The following is a 25,218-nucleotide window of genomic DNA, read 5'->3' on the forward strand; positions in this document are numbered from 1 at the left end:
TTATCCACGCCCAAGTTCGAGTCAGGCCAGCGTGGGCCCATGTCTGCCCCTGCCCAGACTCACTTGCCAAGGGGACTCTGAGCAAGTCCCTTGACCTTTCTGAGCCTTGGCTTCCTCATCTGCACAAGGAGGATAGTGACAGTTCTCAGGTGGCCATGGCACTTGGCAGACCGTTGGGGCACATTCAGCGAGGTGACATAGGGCCTGACTGGTGCTCAAGGACAGCTGGAACTGACCAGCTTCCCTCCCCAGGAGACTTCCGGCCAGCCCTTGGGAAACGGGCTCCTCCCCTCCTACAGTCTTCAGTCACCCTTTCGTCCAGGCTGCAGGGCAGGAGACTGGCTGTCCTGAGACCATGGCCGCAGCCCCTGTGTCCTCCGCTTTCCCCCCAGCTCACAGCCCACAGCTGTCCCTCCTCCTGAAGAGAAGGGCAACCCAGCAAGGCAGGCCCTCCCGCCCCCCGGGGAGGAAACAGCCCCACGGGGAATGAGGAATGTTGCTCAGCCTGTGTTGTCCCTGATCTGGTTTAAGCCTTACCATTTGGGACATGTCGGTACTAGGCACAAAGTACCCTTTGCAGGTTTCTGATTCAGTAAAGGAAACCTGTTACTGCTGTGAACTGGAGCTACAATTCCTACTGTTTACACCTCCCTGCCTCTGCTCTTCACAGGTGCTGGGGTCCCCAGTGTCCCCTCCCCTTGCTCAAACACCAGAACCTGGCCCCTCCTGACCAGCTTTATCCAGCTGGCCAGCTGTTGCTGCAAACTCCTCCCTGCCTCCCCTCTTCTCCCAACTCCACTGTTGAAATAAAACATCCATCATGCTCCATTTGCCTAATAAGCCTCGGTCTCCATTCTGCTGGCTGATTAACCAGCTCGAATGCCATGTGCTCCCATCACAGGCTCCTGGAGATCTCCATGGGAGGGTGACTGGAGCGGTCCTGTGCTAGTGGAGAGCGTGCTTTCTTCCCTTTTGCTTACCCACCGCATTTCTTTTTAATGAAAAATGACCCTGGGATTCCATTAAGTTCCCTGCGCAATAGCAATCATTCTGGAGAAATCAATTGCGACTCTGTTAATGACTGCTTGGGCGGATGTTAATGTACCAGGGGACAGTTTACACTGTCCTGCTTGCTGCAGCCAGAGCAGGGAGCAGGGAACGATTCCCCAGGAGGGCAGGGGGAGCCTGGCGGCGGGGTGGGCGGGGCATAATGTGAGGTGGGTGGGACAAGAAGGCAGGGTGGGCGGGGCATGGTGCTAAGGTGGGCGGGGCATGGGCCCCAGGAGGGTAGGCAGTTCCGCCAACACAGTAGTACCTCTGGTACTTGGCAGAAAGGGGTTCCCACCGTCAGGGTGTCCGGGTTCTGGGGTAACCCTCTCTGCCCCTGGAGTCCTGCCCCTGGCACGGCGCTGGGGTACTTCCTGTTCCCGCGCCTTCTGCCCCGGAAGTGCTGTGCGCGGGGGCGACCCGAGTCCGGTCGGGGGCGGGGGGGCGTCGAGGCGGGCCTGCGCGTGCGGCCGGGAGCGCCCGCGTCCCTCCTGCTCTTCCCGGGGCCGTGCGGGGGGGCCCCCAGCCCCGGGGGGCGGGTGCTTAGTTCAGGCCCGCCGTCGGGGCTTCTGCCCAGAAGGACTCCTGGGAGCGGGTCCCCTGCTCGTAAAAGCCGGGCCCCAAGGGACTTCTTGCTCCCTGCTTGTGGGCGCGGCCCGGAGTGTTCGGAGACCCAGGAGCTGGCAGGACGCCTCCCCGCCTGGAGCTAGGCGGCATCTCGCACGCGTGAAGAGGCGCACCTGGGGACCAGGTGAGCTGAGCGCTGGGGGCTCGGGGCTCGGAGGAGGCGGGCCTGGGGTGCCCCGAGGGGAACCTGCAGCTGCCAGGCCCGACTCTGAGCGCAGTGGCTGCGGAGGGACACAGAGCGGTTCCGAAGCCCAGGGGAGGATGTGGCCGCTAGGAACCCTTCCAGGGGAGTGATTTTTTTTTTTCTGATAGCAGAGATTAGCAACTGCTGTGATATTTTTCTTAATTGATTCTTCTGATTGCAGATCAATAGTGCTAATTGGCACCCTGGCTCGGTTTGTTTTGTTGTGAGGCTGACTGGGGGCCCTGAAGGACTCCCTATGAGAAGACTTAAGGTGAAATAAAACACGTTGTAAGCCGTCCCTCGTGGGTGGCAGAAGGAGCGGGGCAGGGGTGGAGAGGGAGTGGGTTCCTCTCCTTTCTCCTTACCCTCCAGCTCTCACAAGGTGGCCAGTGAGCTAGGGGGAAATCCAGCCGTTGGACAGGGCTGGCTGCCACGCTGTCCCTGCTAGCTCCTGGGGGCTGTCTCTGGCTGGAAAGTTGGACCCAGAGTAGGGACAGTCCTCTTCTCTGGACTTCTCTCAGCAGCTGTAAGGCAGCCTGAAAAGTCACTCCTCTAGTCCGTGCATCATGAATGTTTCCAGAGCACCTACTATGTTCCAGGCTCCAGATGGAGATGGCAGGAGACGGCCAGTGATGGACAAGGCAGCTGTAGTCTGTCTTCATGGAGACACTGGCACTGAATGACAGTCAGTCAGGATTGAGCTGCCAAGCACTGCATCTACTCTGGCTGTTTATGCAGAAGGGGACTTCTTGCAGGGTATTAAGTGGCCTTTTAAAAAATTTTTTAAAGATTAAAAAAAATTATTGTCATTACATTTTTATTTTTTATTTAAAAATTTTTATGCATTTATTACTTTTATTCTATTTATTAAAAACACTTCAATGGCCTCCAGAACTGCTGCAGGTCTGAAGAAATAGACATGAGGCTGAGGTCCCAGGGGTGGCTCTTAGGGACCACGCTGCTAAGAGTGTCCTATTCAGGCCACACTGGGGCAGCTCCTGCCACAGTTGCATATTCTAGAATCCTGATGACTCTGCAACAAAATAGGAGCCTCATGTTTGCCTCTCTCCCCTCTTGGCCCGGTTCTGAATTTGAGTTTCAGACGAGTCCATCAGTTGATGGAACGCAAATCAGTATGGAATCCTAGCAGCAAGGGAGTCTGTGCATGCAGGCACTTGCTGTCTCGGAGGGGCTCGCTGGAGCAGGAGATGGGGGTGGATTGTGGGTGAGCAAGCTGCACTTTCAACACAGCAACCAATTACACAGTTTGTTCATTAAGTAACTTTGTGGTTAGTGCCCCACAGAAAAAGCAGAGGCAATTTTCAGGAGGAACTTTTCTAAACTCTTGGCAAGAATCAAAGGGAACCGTGACTATAAAACTGGATGCTGGGACCACACGAGGACCCTGATGATCAGGGCCTCCAGTTCCAAAGGCATGGCCCCCAAGTCTCCCGGAACTTGGCTGTGCTCCCTTACCTTCCCAGTCCCCAGGCCCACAGGGCGCTCATCGCTGTGCTCCTGGCACACCTGGGTAAGATCCTGGTGATCTCTGTTCTGCCTCAGACCACAATCTCCATGCCCTTTTTCAAATGGTCCAGCAATGGTGCACAAGGTTCCCTCTTCTCCACATCCTCACTGGCACTTGTCATTTTTTGTCTTTTTGGTAACAGCCGTTCTAATAAGTGTGAGGTGATATCACTTTGTGGTTTTGATTTGCATTTCCCTGATGATTAGTGATGCTGACCATCTTTTCATGTACTTGGTAGCTATTTGTATGCCTTATTTGGAAAAATATCTACTCAGTCCTTTGCCTATTTAAAAAAATTAGCTTTTTTTTTTTTTTTTTGCTATTGAGTTGTGTAAGTTCCTTATATATTTTGGAGACTAACAGCTTATCAGATATGTGGTCTGCACATATTTTCTCTCATTCAGTAGGTTGCCTTTTCCTTTTGTTGATTGTGTTTGTTGTGCAGAAGCATTTTAGTTTGATTATAGCCCCACTTATTTACTTGTGCTTTTGTTGCCTGTGCTTTTAGTGTCAAATCCAAAAAATTCGTTGGCAAGACCCATGTCAAGGAGGTTTCTTACATTTTCTTCTGGGAGTCTTAAGGTTTCAGATCTTACATTTAAGTTTTTAATCCATTTTCGAGTTTACTTTTGTGTGTGCTGTAGGATAGGGGCCCGCTTTCGCTCTTTTGCGTGTGGATGTCCAATTTCCCAGTACCTTTTACTTGCAGAGGAGATGGTCCTTTCCCACGTGTACTCTCAGTGCCTTTGTCAGAAGCTTGTTGACTGTGTGTGTGGGCGTATTTCTGGGCTCTCTGTTGTTTCCCTGGCCTCCGTGTCTGTTTTTGTGCTAGTACCGTACTGTTCTGATTACTATAGCTTTGTAATATAGTTTGGAATGAGGAAGTGTGATGCCTGCAGCCTTGTTCTTCTTGATCAAGATTGTTGTATCTCAGCATTAGATTTCTACTTGTTGAAAATTCTGTCTCCCAGGCCCTGCCCCAGACCTACTGAATCCACATCTCTTGGGTATGGGACCAAAACACACGTGTTTTCTGCAGGCTCTCCAGGTGACTTGGGCCCCCGGGACTGGGGACCACTGCTCTGAGTGTACAGGTTAGAGGGAGGCGGTGCGGCACAAGAGAGGCGCAGGGGACTCAGGGTCACAGCCTTGTTTGGCCTCTCCCTCTCGTTCAACCTTCTGATTCTAGTTGTCCTGCTCTGAGGCTCAGTTTCCTGACCTGAAAATGCGAGCGATGATGTCATTTATTTCTCGGGTTGGTTGTGGCTGTGAAGTAATGCATGCAGAGCCTCTACCAACTGGAAGGCACTGTTTAAACACCTGTGTGACCCTTGCGAGCCTTGGGGAGCATGATGTTTAGGAGGCAGAGTTCAACAATTTCCAGTAATTAAAAAAAATTAATTCTTTAATTTAATTAAATTAATTCAAGTTTCTCCAGTGACATTCAGAGGGATTCAAATACGCAGTCCACAGCAACGCTGGTCAACCCCTTTCTTCCTTCCCACTTCCTTTCCACTTATAAACCCACTTCCCTGGTGCTCCACTGGGCCCCAGCCCCTCATTCCCCCAATGTCCCGAAAGCCCCATCACCCAGACAACAGTAAGGCCAGCCACCTCTTCAAAGTCATCTTCACCTCTTCGAAATCATCCGCCCCGACAGCCACCAGATGAGTACAGCTGCATGAGTGACGCCAGAGGAACCAGCAGAAGACTTGCCCAGAAAAGCCCAGCCCAAATTTCTGATCCACAGAATAGTGAGCAAACAGAAGGGTGGTTGTCTGCAGCCACTAAGTTTGGGACCTGTTTGTTTGGCAGCAATGGATAATTGATACATGGAGAGTGTACACATTTTAACTGGGGATGTCTAGGGACCCCATGCCTTAACCCAAGCCTGAAATGTGTACATTTCAGGCAGTAGAAGGCAACTGAAGCTCAGATTTGGAGCAGAAGCAGACTCCTTCCTGTCGATCAACCACTCTAGGTGAATGGCCACCAGTATGGTCTGAATGTAAGGCTGGACCCAACGTGCATACAGAAGAGCCACGAGCCAGCCCTACTGGCCACAGGTCAGGTGGGGAGCAGCTGGATAGCGGAGACCAGATTGATGGTAAACGGCTGTGCAGAGGGTGTGGCTTTAAAGTGAGAGAGTTCCAGGTGGGAATGCCAGCTCTGCCGCCTGCCAGCTGTGTGACCCCGGGGCCTCTGCTTTCTCCTCTGGGAGAGGACGGTCGAGCCTCTCTCGGGCTCTCTGGGAAGACTGGCTCAGATTCGGTGAGGCAGTACATGTGCAGGGTCTCGCTCTGGGCCGGACACTGAGAAGGTGCAGGGATGCTTGCTGGTGGGCACAGCAGCCCCACTGTTACAGCGGGGTTGGCTGATGGACGGGCGGGTGCAAGGGCCCCATCCAGGCCGTGTGTCCCCTTCAGCTGGGTGCAGTCTCCCAAACTTAAGGGGAAAAGAAGATTGGGAGCTGTGGTAGCTAGGTTACTGCTTAGGTGTCCCCCAGATGAGAGGGAACAGCAGGTGGAACCTGGACTGGCGTTGGGAGCAGAAGGCAGGCAGTCGGTCTTAATCCTGTTCCTGTGTGAGCCAGCATGTGGTGTGGGTTTTAATTTAAAGCTCATGTTTAGTGAGTTGATAAACAGGAGCGCACACCTCCTGCCCTCCCACGCCCTGAGCCCCACAAGAACAATTATCCTGGAGAGAAGATCAAAGGAACATATGGAAATGAGTTCTAATAGTGTGCAGGGAGCAGGCAGCACCTGCCTTCCCAGGGCGGCTTTGATGGGGCTCCAGCGGAGAGTGTTCCCACGCCAGCAGGTGACAGAGGTCAGCTGAGGCCTCCCTTCCTGCTTCACTTGCTGGCTCGGTCCACACTGGAATGGGGACAGGTGGGGTGCTTTTTGATCTCCTTTTAACCATGTGGTTGGAGGCACACTCTCCACTGGCGTGGTCTCTATGGCGTGTGCGGATGGTCCAGACGGGCAGGCTGGTTGGGTGTTTCTTTGCCTCCTTGCAAAGGCTGACGCAGAGGGGACACATAGGAGGCCCTTCGGTCTCTGTCTAAGATCTCCAGACCCAACTGGGAAGGTGGTCATTTGGATTCCAAGTTACAGTTCACGGTGATCCATTTCAAAGTGGTCAGGCAAGAGAAGGACTCGTTTGACTTGTGGGCCTGACCTGTGGGAAGAACAGGGAGTAGGCTCCCGGGGACCAGACCACCATCACCAACAGGACTCTCCTTGCCTCTCATCTCCTGTCAGTGCTACTCTCTCAGACCGATCTTCTCTGCGAGACGGAGCAACCTGTCTGCCCGTAACTCCCGTCTGTCGCTTTCCATCCTCGTCCCAAGTTGAAAGGTCCCTGGGAAGGGCTCCCCTGTCTGCTCCTGCACTGTGGCCGGCGGGGCGGTCTGGTGGGCGGTCTCCTCCAGAGCCTCACTGGTGGGTAGGTGAGGGGGAGGGAGAGTTCCCCAAAGAAGCGAGGATGCTGTTGCCAAAAGGAGTGGAGTGTGGGCAGGTAACACAGTAGCGATGCTGTGGGGGGGTCAACAGAGTTGCAGTGGGGCTTCTTTGAATTATTTCTACTGTTTCCTTAAGGCCTGCCAGGCGCCATATATTCACCCATGAGCAGGTTTTCCACGCCCATGAGAATGTGGCAGACGTCTCATAGCCCCACTCTGAAGTCCATCTTGGTCATCTCGGTCTTTGATGATAGAACTCAGAGGAAAAAAACTGTAATCTTTGCGTAATGCATGCAGCTGGTTTTTATTTCAGGCGTGTTAAAGACGAGTATTCCAGTTCTGAGGACGAAGCTTGGGGCGTGGTCTTTTCCTTTGAGGGCCCCCTCGCACAGAGAGCAGACACTTAGCAGGTGAAAGAAGCGGAGTAAGCTTTCTTATGGTGTCGCTTAGGATTTGCTTCAGCTGCATGGGACAGCTGAACGATGGTGCTTAATCACACAGGGGTTCTCTGTCTCCCCAAAGCAGCTTGGAGGTATGAGTTGGGAGACAGTAGGTCTGCCGTGTTTTCGTGCATCTTATAAAAGAGCCACGGGTAGTTTTTGTTCTCAGAGCACGCCTTCGAGGACATCTTACAGGGGGCAGGTTCGGGGGGTAGATACAGTGCTGTTCTCTGTGTCGGAGGGCGGATCTCTTCGCTGTCCAGTCTAGGAAAGATAATGTCTTGCTCAGGGCATAGGTGGTGCAGGACTGCTGGTGCTACTCTCTCAGACCGAGAGAGTTTATAAAATATCACAAAAGATTGGGGTTTCCCAAGCTTGGGATTCCTCGGCTGTGACCCAGCCCCACTGCGATTATAGCAGCTCTCTGGACTGCTCCATGTGCCCCCATGGGAACTAATGCAAACTGTCAGGAACAGGAAGCTCACACTGCCTGCTGTATCATGAGCCATCAGGCCCTTTGTCTCTGACCCAGGAGTCACTAGTGTCTTCTGCCAGCCTCCATAAAACCATGACGGTCTAACTTGTTAACTTGCCAGTAGGGTACAATTTCAGACCTTTCATAGTTCTTGATGGTATGTAGTAAAGGGCTGGAATGGTGACTCCACAAAGTAATACAGGCAAGGCTCTTTTTACATTTCTGCTTCACCAATCCTCAAGGTCACTTCATGGTCCAGAATGGCTGTTAGAGCTCCAGCGAGCACGTCTGCATTCCAGGCAGCAGAAAAGAGGCAAGAGAAAGGACAAAGTCACCACCTCTCAGCTCTCCTGGAATTCCGGCACAACACTCATTGGCTATCACTTAATCCAAGGCCTCACCTAGCTGCAAGGGAGGCTGGGAAGTGTCTCAAAGCTGAGTGCAGTGCTGCCCCAGGCAGGGGTTTGTTACTAGGGAAGAAGGAGAATGGATGTGCTGGGTGACAACTAGACCCTGTCCCAGCCCCCACCTCCTGCCTACCACCCCTTGTCTGCTGGTGGGGACAGGAGGGAGTTCCTCATCTTGAGTACAGTGTCTACTGAGGATGGAGGAGCTAGGGACAGGCAATGGAGAAGGGTGTGCTAGATGAGGAACCTTTCCCACCACCCCGAGGGGCTCGAAAGGTAGTGGGAGGGCAGGGCATTTGTGTTACTAATCACAAAACATTGTGAAAAGTGTGATCAGAGTTGGTGGAGGAGCCCAGGGAGCCATGAGAGTACCAACGGGGCAGCTACATTAATCAGGAATCAGTGAGGGCTTCCTGGAGGAAGTGACGCTTGATTTGAGTCTGTAAGGATGAGTAGAAGTTCACCAGTTGGGGTACAGCTGCCAGATAAAATACAGGGCACCCAGTTCAGTTTTAATTTTTGATAAACAACAAATAATTTTAGGATAAATATACCTGTGATATTTGGAACATATTTATACTAAAAAATTATTTGTCTGAAATTCATATTGATCTAGCATCCTGTATTTGTATTTGCTAAAGCTGATGACTGATTTTGGGGGTCCGGACAGCAGAGTGTCCAGTGCATCGCTGTGCAGTCTTGGGACCCCTCTCCCTGCCCACCCCCTTCTGCACCCGGGGCTCCAGAATGAGAGTGGCCAAGGCGATGGAAGAGCCGGCCTGGCATCTTCAGCAGACAGAGGCTCCTGCTCAGCACGGCTGAGTGACAGTCACGGGTTCCCCGGAGGACCTCCCCAGTGTAAGCAGGGGGCCCAGAGAGCAGGCCCTGGACCGAGGCCTGCCAGTGAGGGTCCTCCCGGGGAGCCAGAGGCGCCTGAGTCAGGCTCAGGCCTCCGCGCTAAGGACCTTCTCTGCTGGGCACTGCCCGCTGCACACACCCCCGTCTGCCTGCTGTGCCCTGACGATGGGCTTTGGGACCTCGATTTTGGGCCGGGTGTGTGATGGCAGGACCCGAGGGTTTATAGGGTGGCCGTACCAGAGCCCTGGAGACCCAGGAGAGCCCCCATCCATACCTGCTCCCCCACCCTGCAGCATTGGCTGGGCCGGGGCAGCCCATTGTTGTCCATGAAATGTTTAGGAATCAGCCATTTAATGAGAACAAAAGGAATTAATTGGTGGTTTAGGCCTAATGAGACCGCTGTGCAAATTAACAGTCCTCATCAGCAGAAACAAACAGAGCCCTTAAATGAATTGCCGAAGAGCATTAAACTGAATAAGCTTTTGCCGGGATGATAAATAGCAGGTCAGAGGAGACCATCTGGCCCCTTCCCTGCAGCTTCCTTCCCGGGAGGGTGCCGAGCGGGGGCGGGGCCCGATCCGCGGCCACGCGCACACGGTCACACGCACCCGGCCACACGCACGCGCACGCCCACGGTCACATCTGCGCGTCTCCATAGTCACACTCAGACGCGTGCGTGTACACACACACACGCGCACAGCGAGCTAAGGGGGCTTTTGTGTCCGAGGGGCGGGGCAAGGCCCTCTGCCCGACCCACGCGCACTGGAGCAGGGATGCTGAGGCTCCCACCATCCCCTCGGTATCCCCGCAGGATACTGGGCTGGGTGGGAGGGCAGGGAGAACCCCTGGCCCCGAGGCAGTTACCCCGCCCAAAGAGCAGGCCTGTGTCCGCCTCTGAGGCCTCCCCCACCCCTGCCTGCGGAAAGGCACTCTTCACCCGCCCCTGCCCGGTGTTCTCGGGGCAGAAAGACCCGGGCAGCGCAGCGACTCCGGGGAGGGTCGCAGGGGACTCTGGCGCACACTATTGCACGTCTAAGATTCCCTCTAGAGCTGCTGTTCTGGATAACTTGCCCCACACTCGTTTTTATTAAAAAAAACTTTTTTTAAAAAAAATTTTCTGTCTTCTCTATTCTTCACTCCACGGACAGCAGTGCTTTTGTTCATCACTGAACGTTCCGCCGAACCACAGTGCCTGGCACACTGAAGGAGCTTATTAAGTGTTTGTTAGTTAAATGAGTGAAACCATATTCTTTCAAACAAGTCTATGATAATCAGCCCAGGAAGACTCAAGTGAAGTTTCGCGAAAATCCCAATGTTGCACTGTGCGTGGAGGGCCCATGTTAGACCCACAGGTTTTTTTTTTAATTAATTAATTTTTAACGAAGGTGCTGTGGATCGAACCCAGGACCTTATGCATGCTAAGCATTTGCTCTACCACTGAGCTGTTTCCCTCTGCCCCCCATGTTAGAGCCTACAGATGTTTTGTGTCTTTCCTGGGGGACCAGCTCCTTAAGTGAGGTGTCTGGGTCTGGCTCTCTCAGCGTCATCTTAGTCTCTCATAGGGGTGCTCTGCCCTTTCCTACACACTTGACCATTCCAGGCTGTCACCTGGCTAAGGCACAGAAGCCTCTGACAGCCCCTCAGTGCCTGTCTACGCAGTCCTTCTTAACAAGAGAATTTCCCCATCTGCTCATTTATTCATTTGACAAACATTTTCAGAGTCTAGCCCTGTGCTGGGTATTGTGTAGCACAGGAATGATTTAATGATTTAAATTGGCCATGGTTTTACTTTCAAGCATCTTACATGTGTTGAGAGAGAGGAGGCAAGAAACTTGGGTTGAGTACATGGAGAAGTTGGTCAGGTTCAGAGCCGAAAGAAATACTAGAAGGATGCATTTAGGAAGGTGGTCATGGAGGTACTCCCTGAGGAGGTGATGTCTCTATGACACCTGAAGAATGAGAAATCTGATGTGCAGACTAAGCAGCAGGGCAGTCCTGGAGGCTCAGACAGCATGTGCAAGGGTCCTGGGGTTTATGTGTGGCCAGAGCCAGGAGGAGGAGAGCGTGGTGCAAGGCAGGCTTATCGAGTTGGGCAGGTCAGAGTGTGTAGCCATGAGGATGAGTTTGAATGAACCAGTGAACATTGATTGTTAGAGTTTAAGGCTATGTAATGAGCGAAAACCACAAGGACCCTCAACCCAAACTTTCAGAGATCCTCAGCCGGCTAACAGTCGCAGAGGACCTCCTGGGGACAGCTCTGCGCCTGACGCCGTGGTAAACCGGGTGAGTGTGAGGTGTGCTCCCTGCCCTCAAGCTGGTGACAGCTGCTTCGACCTGGACAGTCTCTCCACACCGAGCACCTACTGGGTGTGGCCTGGACCCAGCCCAGCTGAGAACTACAAAGAGAAACTGAGGCTCCTAGGGCCTCTTTGCAGCCAGCAGCCCCACTGTTGAGGAGGAGAAATGGAGGCTTGGTGTGGCCAGGAAGCCTTTCCAGGGAAGACGGAAGTGAGCTTGGGCAAATGGGCTGTAGTTGTAGGTACCAGTGCCTCTGCCAGATACCAAACACATCTCCTGCTCTCTCAGCCCATCTGCAAGGTTCAGGTCACTAGCCCATTTCATAGATGAGATAACTGAGGTGCAGAGCAGGAATTAGAGCTATTGAGTAATGTGGGTGGGGTTGGACCCCAGCTCTGCCTGGCTCTATCCATCCCCATGACAGGAAATTGAAACTGAGTGCCCAAGCCGGGCAGCAGGACCATAGTATGAGTTCCATGGGCTCTGGGCCTTTTGCCTTCATCATGGGCCCCATTTCTCCATTAAAAAAGTATTAAAATTATGTTTTATGACTCTTGGTATAAAGATGAATGTATTCATTTCTTCCTCTGATTTCGGAAGGATTTATAGCATTCGTGTGGTCCCCCAGTTGTGGGCCCTGTGCCCCCCAGTGCCTAAAGGAGAAGCAGCCGGTTGGCCCCCCACAGGTACTTTGCAGCTCCTGCTGACCCTACAGCCATCTCCCCAAGCTCTCGGTGCTCACACCCCACCGCCCAAACTCCCAGACCGTGCTCTGCACGAGGGGAGATGCCGCCGGAAGCTTTAGCTTGAGGGCTTCTGCAGTTGAGCTGTTGAGGGCAGCTGGACAGATAAATCACTGCCTGGGCCTGTGCGTCTGTGCAGATGCAGGGACAAGAGAGAGCTTGTCTTTCTCCTGGAGCCAGAGCTTAAATCCACCAGAGTGATAAACGGTTTCGCGTCCACGATTGAGGCCACCTCTATAACTCACAGAGCCAAAGAGGGCCCAGAAGCATCAGTCTCCTGTTTGTTGTTTTTCTCAAGGCGGGGGAGGGCTGTCCTTAAAAGGTGGAGAGGAAGATGGCCCAGCCATCCTGCTGGGCCCTGGCGAGGGAGGCCCAGGGATGATGGGCTCGTGTTGGAGCACTCCACGGGTCCCACCCTCCGCCCTTGCCAGTTGAAGGCCCCGCTTCCCCCCACTTCGCAGGCTTCCTGCTGTTCCCAGAGAACTCCCCAAAGCGCAGCTCTGCTGGGGTGCCTCCCTATCTCAACGGCCTTGTGTGGCTCCCCTTCACCTGCAGAAGGAAAGCCACGTGGCTCGGTTTGGTCTCCAGAGCTCTCCAGGACCAGGCCTCAGTCTACCTTTCTGTGATGCTTTCCCTCGAACCTTCTCTTCCAGCCCTGAAACCTGTTCTGGACCTCCAGGTCCTGCTGGCCCTGCCGTCCCCTCCTGGAACGCCCTTCCTCCTCCAGAGCGCCCTCCAAGGAGCCCCGCTTAGTAGAAGTTCCCTTTCCAGCTCTGCACCCCCGGACTGCGTTGGGTCTCGGTTGCAACCCTGGGCGCAGGCTTCTCATGTTTGCCTGTGTGTGGCTCTGTCTCCTCCCAGTGTGGGAGCCTCTGGTTTTGTTCATCCTTGTCTCTCACGTAGGCTTAACGGGATGCTTGGCACACACAGGAGATGCTCGCTGATTGTGAAGGGAGTTGGACTTCCAGTGGGGAACTGCCTTGGTCTAGTTAGACAGTCCGGGGGCACACAGCTCTGTTCTAGTTCAGGGCCTCCGCTTAGAGGCAGATCCAGTTCCCCCATCTCTAATTAGACAAAGTCCCGACCTTGACTCATGGCCTGGGAGAAACTCAGGACACCAGGCTTGGCAAATACTTTGGTCCGAGAATCCATAAATATTGATTCGTTGTTTGCAGAGTAATTCAAATGTCAGTTATAAGCCCAAGGCAGATAAAGATCTGTATCAACAATGCAACTGGATATAAGCCAGCAAGCCCCAGGGAAGCGGCTTCGGGCTGAGACGGAAATGGAACGCTCGGGCCTCGGGAGGGGAGCCTTCGAGGGGAGACAGATGAGTGGCTCTGTGGGGCTCGGCTGCCAGCGACGCCCATTGCCGCGTCTGCTGTTGGTGGGTAGATGCGTTCCCGCGTCCGTCCGTCCACCCGTCCGTCCGTCTGTCATCTGCTGTGGAATTCTGCTTCCCGGCTACCCAGAGGGAGACAGAGACACACACACATCGTACCCAGAGATGGGCTACACAGACCAAGGGCAGACACCGACACACACACGGACACGGCGATGCAGACACGGGAGGCAGAGGTGGAGGCCCAGACACTCACGGCCGAGGACGTGCCTATGAAGACGAAGAGGAAGGAGGAGCACACTTCCGCCGCAGGGGGTCCCGGCGTAACCAGCAGAGTTGGGCACATCGTGCACTGGAGGCAGCAGGCTGGGCCCTGGTTCACAGCAGGGGCCTTGACTCGCTCCAAGAGGTGGTATGTCCAGCGGTCAAAATCTACAGCCTAGGAATTAGGTGGCAATGACCAGACGGAGCTCTAGTCCCAGCTCCCCCTCGTACTAGAAGCTTTTGGTGCTGGACTACATAATTAAACCTCGGAGCCTCCGTTTCTTCATCTGTAAAATGGAGATCCTCGTGTACTATACGTAGCTCCTTGCCTCCGAGGTTTCGGGGAGTGTGTCTACGTGGCTCAGCACGCCACAGGCACTCTGTAAATGCTGACTTTTGTCGTCTTAAGTCAGAGCCCTCCCCTAAACTACTACGACTTTGAGCAAATCAATTCCTCTGTGCCTTGGTTTCCCCGTCTGTGAAGTCAGGAGGGGTAGTTTGAGGATGTCCAAATCCCTGCCTGCCTTCACCACTTCCTCTCCCCTTTCCCCTCTGTCTGTGGTTCTTTGTAGCTGCCCTGAGTGGACGGTTTCCTTGGCAGAAGGTGCCCTCTCTGTCTTTGATTTCATTTAGCCGCAGTCAGACCCAGCAAATGAATTGCTTCTTCCCTCCTGGCTGACACCAGGAAGCAGCCGCCCAACAGCTCCCCGGAGGGGTCGATTGGAGGATGTCTGATTTTGAACGAAGCAGAGGACGGCGTTGGGATGTTGAACCCGACCTGCCCTTGCTCCAGGTCAGGGCTGGCGGTCAGGGTGACGGTCAGGAGCCGCCGCCTCCCCCCGAGGTCTTGCAGCGGCTGTCAGGGAGGGCAGAGGGCGGGCTGCTCTGTGTGCTGTGTGGCGTCCCTTCCGTCCATGGGGGCGCCTGGGATCCGTGATCCAGCCTCTCACCAGGCAGTGTCCTCCACTCACCTCTTGCTAGACTTCCTGAGAAATAGCTACTGACCTTGGAGGGGTCAGCCTGGATACCTCCGTGCCTGGGGGCTCAGTACCCCTCCACTTGTGCACAGTTCTCAGAGGTGGAGACCAGATTAGCTTGTTGATGTGGGTTATGACCGCCTGCCTTTGTTTTGTGCAGACTGGGTTAAGGAGGTGATACAGCTGTGAAGAATTTGAGTTCTCTGTTGTTAAGAAGCAGGTCAGTAGAAGGAAAAAACCCAGAATCAGCACAGCCTCACCAGCAAAGCTTTCCCAGTCAGTGCCGCTGTGACACTGTGCCCCTTGCGTGCCAGCTAGGGGTGTGCCCCGCTCTGATGTCAAGTGATGCTTAATGAACATATGTTACAACCTGTAGTTTTAATACACGTGGTCTTCAGTCGGTTTCTTAAATTTTAATGTAACTTTTTATCCCAGTGGGACAGACGTACGCTGCTCAAAACCACCTGATACACAGGGCTTCCAGCCGAGGGAAGCAGCCCCCCCAGCTCTTCCCCAGCCCGGCCCTGCTTCCTTGTGGCCGTTCTTTTATCTCCTGTTTTCTGTATTTTCATCTCCAAATTTTAAAATAATATGATTATACCTGTATTTTCTGATTGTTTTCAGTTTTAATTATTACCGTTGACTTTGTGTGATAGCATGCAGCTTTCTGCAACAGGCACGTGCGCGCACAGACACAGGCACACTGTTCGTCTTCCTCCCCCCAGTGTCACTCTGTCGCACATTTTGATGCTGTGTCAGTGTTCTGTGTTCATGCTGTTACGACAATTTGGATATTGTTTATAGCTGAGCCGTGTCGTGGACTGCGATGGTCTCCTTTCTTTCACAGCTTTACTTTTTCCTGCAGTGAATGATTGCCTCTTTTTTGTTGTTTGCTTAGTTTTCTATATTTCTGTCACTGATTTATCTCTAGAGTTTCCAAAAATGTTTTTAAACTCCTCTAAATATGGTTAAACGTAGCCAATAGTAGTTCAGTTTTATTTTCTCCGAGAAGACAGCCTTCTGGAACCCTTAACCCTCTGCTCCAGTCTGGCCTGGGGCTCCGAGTCCGCTGTGTAGCTGCCATTCTGGGCGTCCCCCCACCGTCGTCCTGGCGGCTTCTGTTTGTTTAGGGGCCTCGCCTCCGTGCTGGCTCTCTGTCTGCACCTTTCCTTTCTCTTGTTTTCTCCTTCATTGTAGCTGAGACAGCTTCCAGTTACATCTGTACTTTTCCATCCCTTCCAGAACCCCTAGGAGTACCAAATCCTGAGACTGTCTAGAGTTCCGGTGTATAAATCAGCTTGCTGCTTCTAGCTTAGCCCTTGTAGGTACTTGAAGAGAGAAAAAGCTGAAATCTGAGTCATCTCATCAGTTGTTCGTCTGTTTCTTGAAAGTTTTCTTAAAACCTCTTGTTTACTGTCTTCTCTTTCATCTTCTCCCCCTTTTTTGGTTCTTATCCTTTTAAAACCTCTCTACTGTAATTTTAATAAGGCTTTTGAGAGGAAGCAGAGATGAGGTGGAAGTCCAATTGATTTATTTTAAGAATGTTTAATGAGTGTAATAATGGATTATTTAAGTCACATATTGTCTCCGAATGAAGAAAAAGTGTTTTAGCCTTAATTTAAAATTCAGGAGCCAACTAATAGCTTCTTTCCTCCAGCTACTTGTTGGCCAGGTTTTCTTAGAAATCCATACTTGAGATGAGGAAGATTAGGGACCACAGCTCTTCATGGCCGACTGTGGAGCGACAGCCGACGAGCTAACCGCCTCAGGCGTCTGTCGCCATGGTCATGCTGCGTTACCACCAACTGCAGACCCCAGAGGCGCACAGTAACCGCTCGGAGCTTCCAGGTGTGCGGCCAGCTGCAGGGAGGCCAGGAAGCTCTGCCGCCTCGGTTGGGCTCTGCGCTCTCCTGTGTCTGGTTCTTGGTTGGGTTCTCTCTGCCCGCCGACCTAGGATGACCTCATCGGCGGTAATTTGGGGTAACTGGGCTCTGCTCCTTGTGTCCCTCATCCTCCAGCAGGCTGACTCGGACGTCCGCTCACACCAATGACAGAGGCACAAGGCCTCTTGAGGGTTTGACTTGAAAATGGCATCCTGTCACTTCTGCTACATTCTACCCGCTAGAGCAAATTGTAAGGCTAGCCTGGGCTTAACGGTGGGGACACTGTCTCCAGCTTGATGCTGAAAGGAACGTGCAAAGTCACGTGGCGGTGGCTGTGGCTACAAGGGGTGTGTGTGTACAGTTGGGGCTGTTAAAGCTGTCGGTCTGCAATACCAACTCAGGTCAGGAATTCTCCAGGTGAAGTGCCATTACAGTGTCAACAGGGTGCTTGACTTGATAATCTAGTTTCTTCATGAACTTCGGCCCGACCTGGCGTCGCTGAGATAGCGCGATCCATGGTGAACGCCTCCGGGGCAGGCTGAGCTCGCTGTGCGGACTGCCGCCCACCCCGTCTGCGGATCTTGGTCTCATTCAAGCGATTCCCTGGGATTTAAAAAAAATCCAGATTGTTGGCTGGGTCAAAAGCAAAACCACCAGTTCCTTCCCATGGGGGAGTCTCTCAAGGTTTTCTCATGTAGTCCCCACAGTCCTGAGCCGGACCCCGCTGTGTTTGTCTGGACCTAACCCCGGGTCCCAGAGCCCTGTGGGAGGGCTGGCGGCGGGGCCAGGGCGGCGTGCCCGCCGTCTCCCTCTCTCCTCCTTGAACTCTCATGAGGTTACTGGGCGCTTTAACCCAGAAGAGTGACTTTATCGTGAGCGTTGCCGGCTGGGCTTGTGCAGACAGACCTGGTCCCTGAGCCCCACTCTCCTGTCCCACCGTCCACTCAGCACTAGGCAGGTTTTCCTTCTTTCAGACCAAGTGAGGCTGAGTGATGTTTGAAATGGAAGCAGTGTCTGCTGCCTTGACCCCGGCGGGGCGGCGGGGTAAGAGAGCCTCTCTCCCGCGGGTGCCCCGGGTCGGAGGAGCCGATGCCCCCCTGGAGCCCCTGTGAGGGCCTGCCTCCTGGTTTGTTCCCCTAGCTGTCAGCTGACCGGGCCCCTGCCTCCTCTCCAGGGACTCTCTAAAGAGGCTGGCTTCACTCCATTCCTCTCTTCTTCTTTGTTCCCTGATGTCTGGCTCAAGCTGAACTCCAGCATCTCAGCTGCCCCTAGACCTCCCTCATCTGCAGGGCCAGCCTGACAGCTGGGAGGGAGGCGCCTGCTCGTTCCCAGAGGGGTCACCCGTGCACCGTCCTGGGCAGGCGTGGCCTGCCGGCCCGTGTTCTGTTCTGGACTTGGCCCCAGGGCAGGCCTTTGGAAAGTTTCCTTGTCCTGAGGTCTCCTCCTAGTTCAGGGAAGAAAGACCTGAGAGTTCTGCTTCCCTCCTATGAGTGCATTTGTTAAGGAAGATGTGGACGTGGAAAGGGCCCTTGTTCCCTGAAAACAGAGGGAGAAGTCCAGCAGCATCTCAGCGGCTGCATCTGTGCCGGATCAGGGGAGGAAATGCTGCTCTGGGAAGCACAGACTCAGACAGGCCTGGGCTCGTGAGACCTCAGGCAAGCACCTCCTCCCCGCTCGCCTGGGTTCCTTTCCCCGGGAGACCAGAGCCAGGGCTGGATCATTGTTTCTCAACCCAGTGAAGACTGCAGGCCCCTGAAATACCTGTGGTCTCTCCTGAAGGTGCAAGGGTGAAGGAGGAAGGGAAGGTTTGGGGCAAGTCTAGGGGCTGGGATGTGAGAGGCACAGCATCGCAAAGGGGCCAGTGGGAGGGAGGCAGGACGTGCTGGGGTCCGGACTCCTCCAGGCCTCAGCCGGTTCCAGGTTTTATGCAAATGGTGTTAGCTTTTATGATTATCCATGGCTCTCATAGCAGTGGTGATGTGTTAGTCGCTGGTAGGTGCCAGGCCGTGTGCTAAATAAGCACATTATATGTGTCGCCTCAGGTTTTTTCCTGCTTCCCTGTGAAGAAGTGAGTCATGTTCCCATTTCACAGCTAAGTAAACAGGTTAGGTAGTTGCTCAGTGTCACCCTTGAACTGATACTGCCAGCCAAACCCGAGACTTGTCCAGTTCCAGGGCCTTCAATCCTGGTGGGAATTCTGGGAGCTGGGCTCTGGGCTAGGAAGCCTGGGACACAGAGATAAGGGAAGACCTACCCACAACCCTGGAAATTTGTTCTAAACATCGTAACAAGGTAGCCATAGAGGGCTGTGGGAGTTTCAAGCAGGGCTTGGGAACAATCCAAAGAGGCTTCCTGGAGGCGAGGGCATTTAAACCGGACCTTGAAGGAGGAGAGTTTCAAGGGTGGAGAGAGAGTTCTAGGCAGGTGGCATGGCTTTTGTGGAATGCTAGGTGGGAAGTTTGTGGATGGTGGGTGTGGTCTGGCCACATGTGGCTCCTGGTATATTTTTGGTTGGGACCTGAAGTGAAGAGATGAGTGGGGGCTGGGTTGGAAAGCTAGGCTGAGGCCATACTGATGGCAGCACTGAATGCCAGGACAAGGAGCCTGGAACAGGGTGATGGAAAGGGGACAAGAGACTTGACAAGTTTTACACCTTAATTTTGTGTTGTAGAAAAAGTGGGAAGCTGGACAGATACAGACAACACCAAGGCGCAGGTGGTTCAGGTAGGGCTGAGAAAACCTAAAAATGCTGTGAAGTTGTTCTGTTTTGGTTTTGTGAAGCAGCTTGAATGCTCTTATCCCAGCGATCTGAGCAAACCTCTGTTAGCCAGGTTGGGAAGACAATTGATCAACCTTTCTGCTCCCTCAGATTTCCTGCCCGCAGAACCTCAGCGAACGACACCCGAGAACACATTCAGCTTCCCAGCCTATGCAGAGCCCCTCAAAACGCTTATTCATCTGTGAAGAGTGGGGGGCCCCTGGGGGCGGGAGACGGTTTGTCTAGAAATGACTCGTCCTCAGCCTCCACGGGTCACGTGATCCCTTCCTTTCCAGCAACAGCGATTTACTGTGCTGATTTGCCTAGTGTCACCTGCAGACGTCCCCGTCCCTGCTGCCACTGTGGCTGCAGCTCCAGCTGCAGGCTCAGGTTTGGGTGACTGGCTCAGTCGCCCGGCCAGCGCAGAGGGCGGGCAGGGGGCTGCTGACCTGGATGGGGCTGTGGGCTGCAGTGCTGCCTCTCATCCTCTCACGGGGCGACCTTAGCGAGCCACGCCCCTCTCTGTGCAGCCGTCTCCTCACCGCAGCCCGCGTGAGGACCCGCCCTGGGTCAGCACTCTGGAAACAGTCATTCTCGTCCCCTCTGTCAGTGCCTGTTTCCTTTAAGTCGACTCACTTTTTAAAACACCAATTCATGCCAGTTCACCGTTTCGGTAAGTGATGCATCATTTGCTACAAGCGGCCTTAAAGTTAGCTGTTAAAACAGTGCCTGTTCACCCTCGTGCCCCTGAAGGCCAGGGGCGTGCCTGCCTGTGGCGCGAGGGCGCCCCGCGAGGGGGACCCCATCCTGGAGCTCAGGCCGCCCCTCGCTCTCGCACACACTCACACACACACATGCGCGTGCGCACGGCGTGCTCCGGAAACACCTGAGAGTCTCACGCAAGTGCGGGTTCTGGCTCAGGAGGCCTGGGGCGGGGTCTGAGACACTGCCCTTCCAACAAGCTCCCAGGAGGTGCCCCGGCCCAGGGACTCCGCTTTCAGTACTGAGGGTCCTGGGACCCTGCCGCCCTCGCTCCGCGGGGCAGGGCGAGAGCTTCGCCAGGAGCGAAGCGGCAAACCCTCCTGAAGTCGTTTGCAGGGAGATGCAGAGCCGTGTCCAGACGTAGAAGCAGAGGCTGAGTGGCAGCGGGAGACTCACAGTTGCTGCTTCTTTTCTCCGAATAGACCTTTGCTTCCTCTTTGCCTTCTGTGCTTAGAACTCCGGTTGTCTCTGTTCAGACCTCAGTGACTCTCCCCACGGTCCCCCCGCCCCCGCCTTCCTTTAGAGACCTGAACGTAGAACCATTCCCTGGGGGCCTTGGTCACAAGCCGCGCTGGCGTTGCCCGCAGCCCGGCCCTTGCGGGGACACGGGCCCGGGCTCGGGAGGGGCCGCTCGGGCTCTTCCCTGCCCTGCCCCCACTCCCGGCTCACAGTCAGACCGCACGCCGCCCGCTGACTCGCCACAGCTTCCTGTGTTCGGGTGGTGCTGTCTCAAGGCGGGGGAGCCATGAGCTCTAGTGGTGCTTGGTGGAGGGTGTCTGGAAGGGGCAGGGGAGCAAAGCTGCTTCTCGGGGACCCACACTGGGCTGAGGCCACGGCGGGCCCGCGACGACCATTCTCTGAATCCAGGACAGATGGGGAGGTTGACTTGGTGAGGTGTGAAGGGGGCTGATCACGGCGCCCTGTGGGGGCTTAGGTGGGTCAGTCTTGGCCTCCAGCTGATGCCAAGTCATGCCCTGGCCTGAGTCGGTCCCAGAGCGCGGATGTCCCCTCTCCCTCCCCGGCAGCGGCCAGACGTGCCACCCAGCAATCCCTGGCCTCCCTGGCAGGACCCAGTGCCATCTGCACCGTGCATCTAGGGTGCCCGAGATGCTGAGGGGGAGGGCAGAGGCAGGGACAGAGGGGGATCGGGGAGGATGGCAGGAGGGGCGCGAAGTTGACGTGCGGAGCAGAGGCCTGGCCCGAGACCCTGGGGCAGCGTTTCCCCTGAGCACGGAGAGGCACTTGGAAAGACCGCCCCCGTGCTCCACGCCCCGAGGCAGGTGCCTCTCTCTGTCTCCTGCTCTCACTTAGCCCGTTCTGTACTGGATGGAGGAGAGACACGGTGTGGGTTCCATCCATCCTCAGAGACACAGGGAGGGACAGCCTTTCTTACATTCCTGAGGCTGTGAACACAGACAAGGTTTCACACACGAACCTGATCTCTCCAATCAGGCCACGGTTCCCTGTTGCTTGCGGAATGAAGTCAAAAGCTCATAAGACCTGTAAGGGGCTAATTCAGGATTTGAACCTGTCTCTGATTCCAGATCCCAGGTGCGTCTCTCTTCCCGCAGGGGAGGCCCTGCACCTGTGAGGACCGCAGACGTACAGCTGCCTCCTGACCCTGGCCCGGGGGCAGCTGTGTCAGGAGAGTAGTTCTCCCGTGAGGCTGGAGCCCCGGCTATGGGGATTTGCATCCTGTTTCAGGGAGATGAGAAAGGGTACAAAGAGGAGGCCAGAAGGGGAAGCCAGCCCTGTGGTCACAAGACCCTGCTGCCTGCTGTCCAATGGTGAGCCTCGCGAAGCCCCAGTCAGTCTTCATTGAGCTTTCGCATCGTGATGGTGGATGTGTGTTTTGCTAGGTCCAGGGTTCAGAGAAGGGGACTGAATAACTGAACACAGACCTGATTAGGGGTCAGGTTCACGGGTTTGCTGCCAGGACCTGCTGCCGGTCTTATCTGAGGCTTAGGACAGCCGTGGGAGGTGGACATCGTCAGTCCAGCTCGCTCCTGCTGAGACAGAGCTCGGACAAGTGCGGGGGGCTGCCTGGTAGGTGGGGGCAGAGCCACGCCCCAAACGCCACGCTCTCCAGGCGGACCAGGACTTTCCCCTTGTGCTCCATCCGTGATTCTTCAGGCTGATCTGGCTTGTCTGCTCTCTGATGGGCTCACCCTTATGACTGAAAGCAGCCTGGGCTGGGTATCTGGAGGTCGGGGTCTCAGCTTGGCTCGACCAGTGGTTGGCGCTGACAGCAACAAGCCAGCGTCTCCCCATGGACTGTGGTCATCTTCACAGTTTCTTCCAGCACTAGAATTCTGCCCTCTCTTTACATTACGGATACAGTACGAATTTGTTATGAACATGTTCAATAGTATGGGAATAGGGAAAGTGAAAACACGTTAAAAAAAAGCGAACCCGCCCTCTTCTTAACCATTACTGGGGGCAGAAGTTGTCCAGAGCCTGGTGTGTCTCCTCCCAGATGCGTTTCTCTCCCTTGCTCTCTCCGCGTAAGTGAGCACATGTAAGCGTTGCCATCCTAGCATTTATCGTGGCACTCAGGTGTGTTTCGGCGACCCTCCTGTGCCGTCATGTGTATGTCTACTTTATTCCTTCTCAGCAGTGTATGTTGGCTGGGCTTCTTCATCAGCGGGTCTCTCCCCTCCTTTTAAAATGATATTTCCTTGGAGCACATGTAGGTGTAATTCATTTGGACATTTACATTATTTCTGGGCTTCTTGGATACGGTAAACAATGCTGGAATAAACATCTGCACACGTATATCCTAACTCACGTGCAGACATGTATCTTTAACATGAATTTGCAGCAGTAGAGCTGCCAGGTCAGGAACACACACATTTAAAATTTTGAAAGATGCTGCCAAAATCTCTCTCCAGAGAGGCCAGTTGAACTTTCTCTCCACAGGGCGGGGCGGAGGGCAGCCTGAGGACTTTCGCATGTGCCCTGTAGGAGCCTGGATTAGCAAGTGCGGGTGTTCCGATACTGTTGTGACGTTGGGACGACAGCTCAAAGAGGACACGAGGGTGTTTCGAGGCCACACAGGAGCCAGGGGCAGAGCTGGGATCGAAGCCCTTGTGCCCCAGACCCTGAGTCTGCCCTGCGTCTAAGCATGCTGCAGCCCTGCGGTGGTGGCGTGGTGGGAAGAACTCTGACTCTGACGTCAGAACTCCTGGGTCTGAAGTCTTGCCGTGCAACTTGCCACCTCTTTGACTTTGACCAACACATTTAACCTCCCCAGCCTCAGTTTCTTTCTCCTTGAAGTAGAGATGGAAACACTGTCAAGGAGGGACTGTTGTAAGGATTAAGTGAGAATTTATGTGAGGGTCTGGCCCCTAGAAGGTGCTCTGTAAAGCCACCTGCCTTCTGGGGAGCTGGGGACCAGGGAATTCTACTGTACCCCTCCCCTCTTTTGCATTCATCCAAGAAGGTAACTTAAGGGTTCATTGCCCAGCCAAGCACAACTCAAAATTATTGCTGAATATTGTTGAAAAGGCTTGCAATTCAGAAGGTTTTTTTTTTTAGAAGTAGAAAAAGAAAAGTTCTTCTCTGATGCAGTGAGAACTGACAGTGTGGCCCTGCATGTTGGAGGGAGGGCTCAAAGAGCCTTTTAATTGTTGCTGATACAGTTATGAAAGTGATTTCAGGAGGCCAGGCAGCTTCTTAGCTTAAAACTGCTCTAGGGGCAAACTGATTTCTCCATGGGGTCTCCATCAGTTCATCCCATTATTTGTAGTCTTGCTTTGGGGGTACAGGATAATGGGAGAAGTGGCAGATTGTTTTTAAAAAACAGCCACAATCATTCCCTTCCCTGTGCCTGGGCCTTTGGGGGCCCCTGTCCCACACGGACTCAGGCCCTGACCATGTGACTTGCTTTGGACAGTGGAACATTAGCAGATGTGACAGAGACTTGAAAAGAACTTGAGCATTGGAGCTTGCGAGGCACTGGGTCCGCCATACAAGTAAGTCTGAGCTAACGTGCTGCAGAGGCTGCATGGAAGATACTGAGGTGCCCCAGCCAACAGTGTGTCAGTCACCAGACGTATGAGTGGGGGCATCCTAGCTTATTCAGCTTCAGCCGAGCTACCAGCTAACCACACATCAGCCAAGATGGCCCAAACCAGAATGGTCTAGGTAACCCACAGAATTATGCAGAAAAGAAGTTTGTGTTTTAAACCATTGAGTTTTGGGATGGTTTACTATACAGCCAAAGCTAACCGACAAAGATATTTATTGAATGAATACCTGGATGAAGCAGCAGGTATCCCCGGGTTAGGAGAACTAGCCTTGTCTCAGTGCAGAAAAGTTTCAGAACCACGGACAGAGGCTCAGGATGCTGGGTGGATTTGAGCTGAGCTGAGCACGTGCCAGGCTCTGGGGTGAGAGAGAGAACAGGGGCTCTGGGTCCAGGCGGAGACGGAAGTTAAAAGAGCATGGCCCTGGTACAGGTGCTGGTGCGTCTTGCCAGGCAGCTGTTAACTCAGGAAACCTCTCTGTCCCAGACAAACCAGGACTGTTGGCCGGTCACCCGTCTCCCCAAGTTCAGGCAGCAGGAGGGCTGGGGCTAGCGGGCGGGAGGGGCAGGGGACTGAGCTGGTGACTCACTGGGAGGTGATCTCGGCTCAGTTTTCTAAGTGACTTCTCCACCCTACACGCAGCTTGGTTTACCATTATTTCCTTGGGGAAAGTCAGACTTTGTGTGAAGGGAATCTTGAGCCTGTCATTTCCTGGTAACAATAATGTCTGGTCTTTGATGGTGCCTAGAGTTTGATCAGTCCTTTCATAGCCACATATCATATAATCTGGCTTGACTCTTGTAACCCCTTCTGGGAAAAGCGGAACATGGAGGTGCGCTGGTGTTACCCAGTCCCCTCCTCCCCTCTTCTCTAAGTGTGTGCGCCAGCGTGAGAGAGGGCAGCCAAAGGCCGGCAGAGTGGGGAGAGCCCAGGATTCTGGGTTCCCTGTGTCCTGGGCCCCTCTAACCGAGTGAATGCCCTTAGGAGCCAGCACCCATGCAGTGAAATGGGATTCCTTGCCGTTATGTTAAAATGAGAGGTCAGGACTTCGGTGCTTAAATTCTTTCAAGCACCGAGTTCCTAGGAGTCCACAAACGCCAGAGACTCAGCGCTTTTGCTCATGTGTGGAGTGCT

The 25,218-nt window shown here is 54.0% G+C and overlaps 1 protein-coding gene across 3 annotated transcripts in view; it reads left to right on the plus strand.

Moving 5' to 3' along the window:
• Window positions 1–1,331: 1,331 nt before the first annotated feature.
• LOC116285800 (uncharacterized) overlaps window positions 1,332–25,218 on the plus strand; it is a 92,829-nt gene continuing 68,942 nt past the window's right edge. For all 3 annotated transcript variants that reach the window (XR_012064909.1, XR_012064910.1, XM_072951144.1), the window contains exon 1: window positions 1,332–1,798. The gene's annotated coding sequence lies outside the window, so the exon portion shown is untranslated. The remainder of the gene's footprint in view (window positions 1,799–25,218) is intronic.

Source organism: Vicugna pacos, chromosome 27, assembly GCF_048564905.1.
Source record: "Vicugna pacos chromosome 27, VicPac4, whole genome shotgun sequence".
Lineage (NCBI taxonomy): Eukaryota > Metazoa > Chordata > Mammalia > Artiodactyla > Camelidae > Vicugna > Vicugna pacos.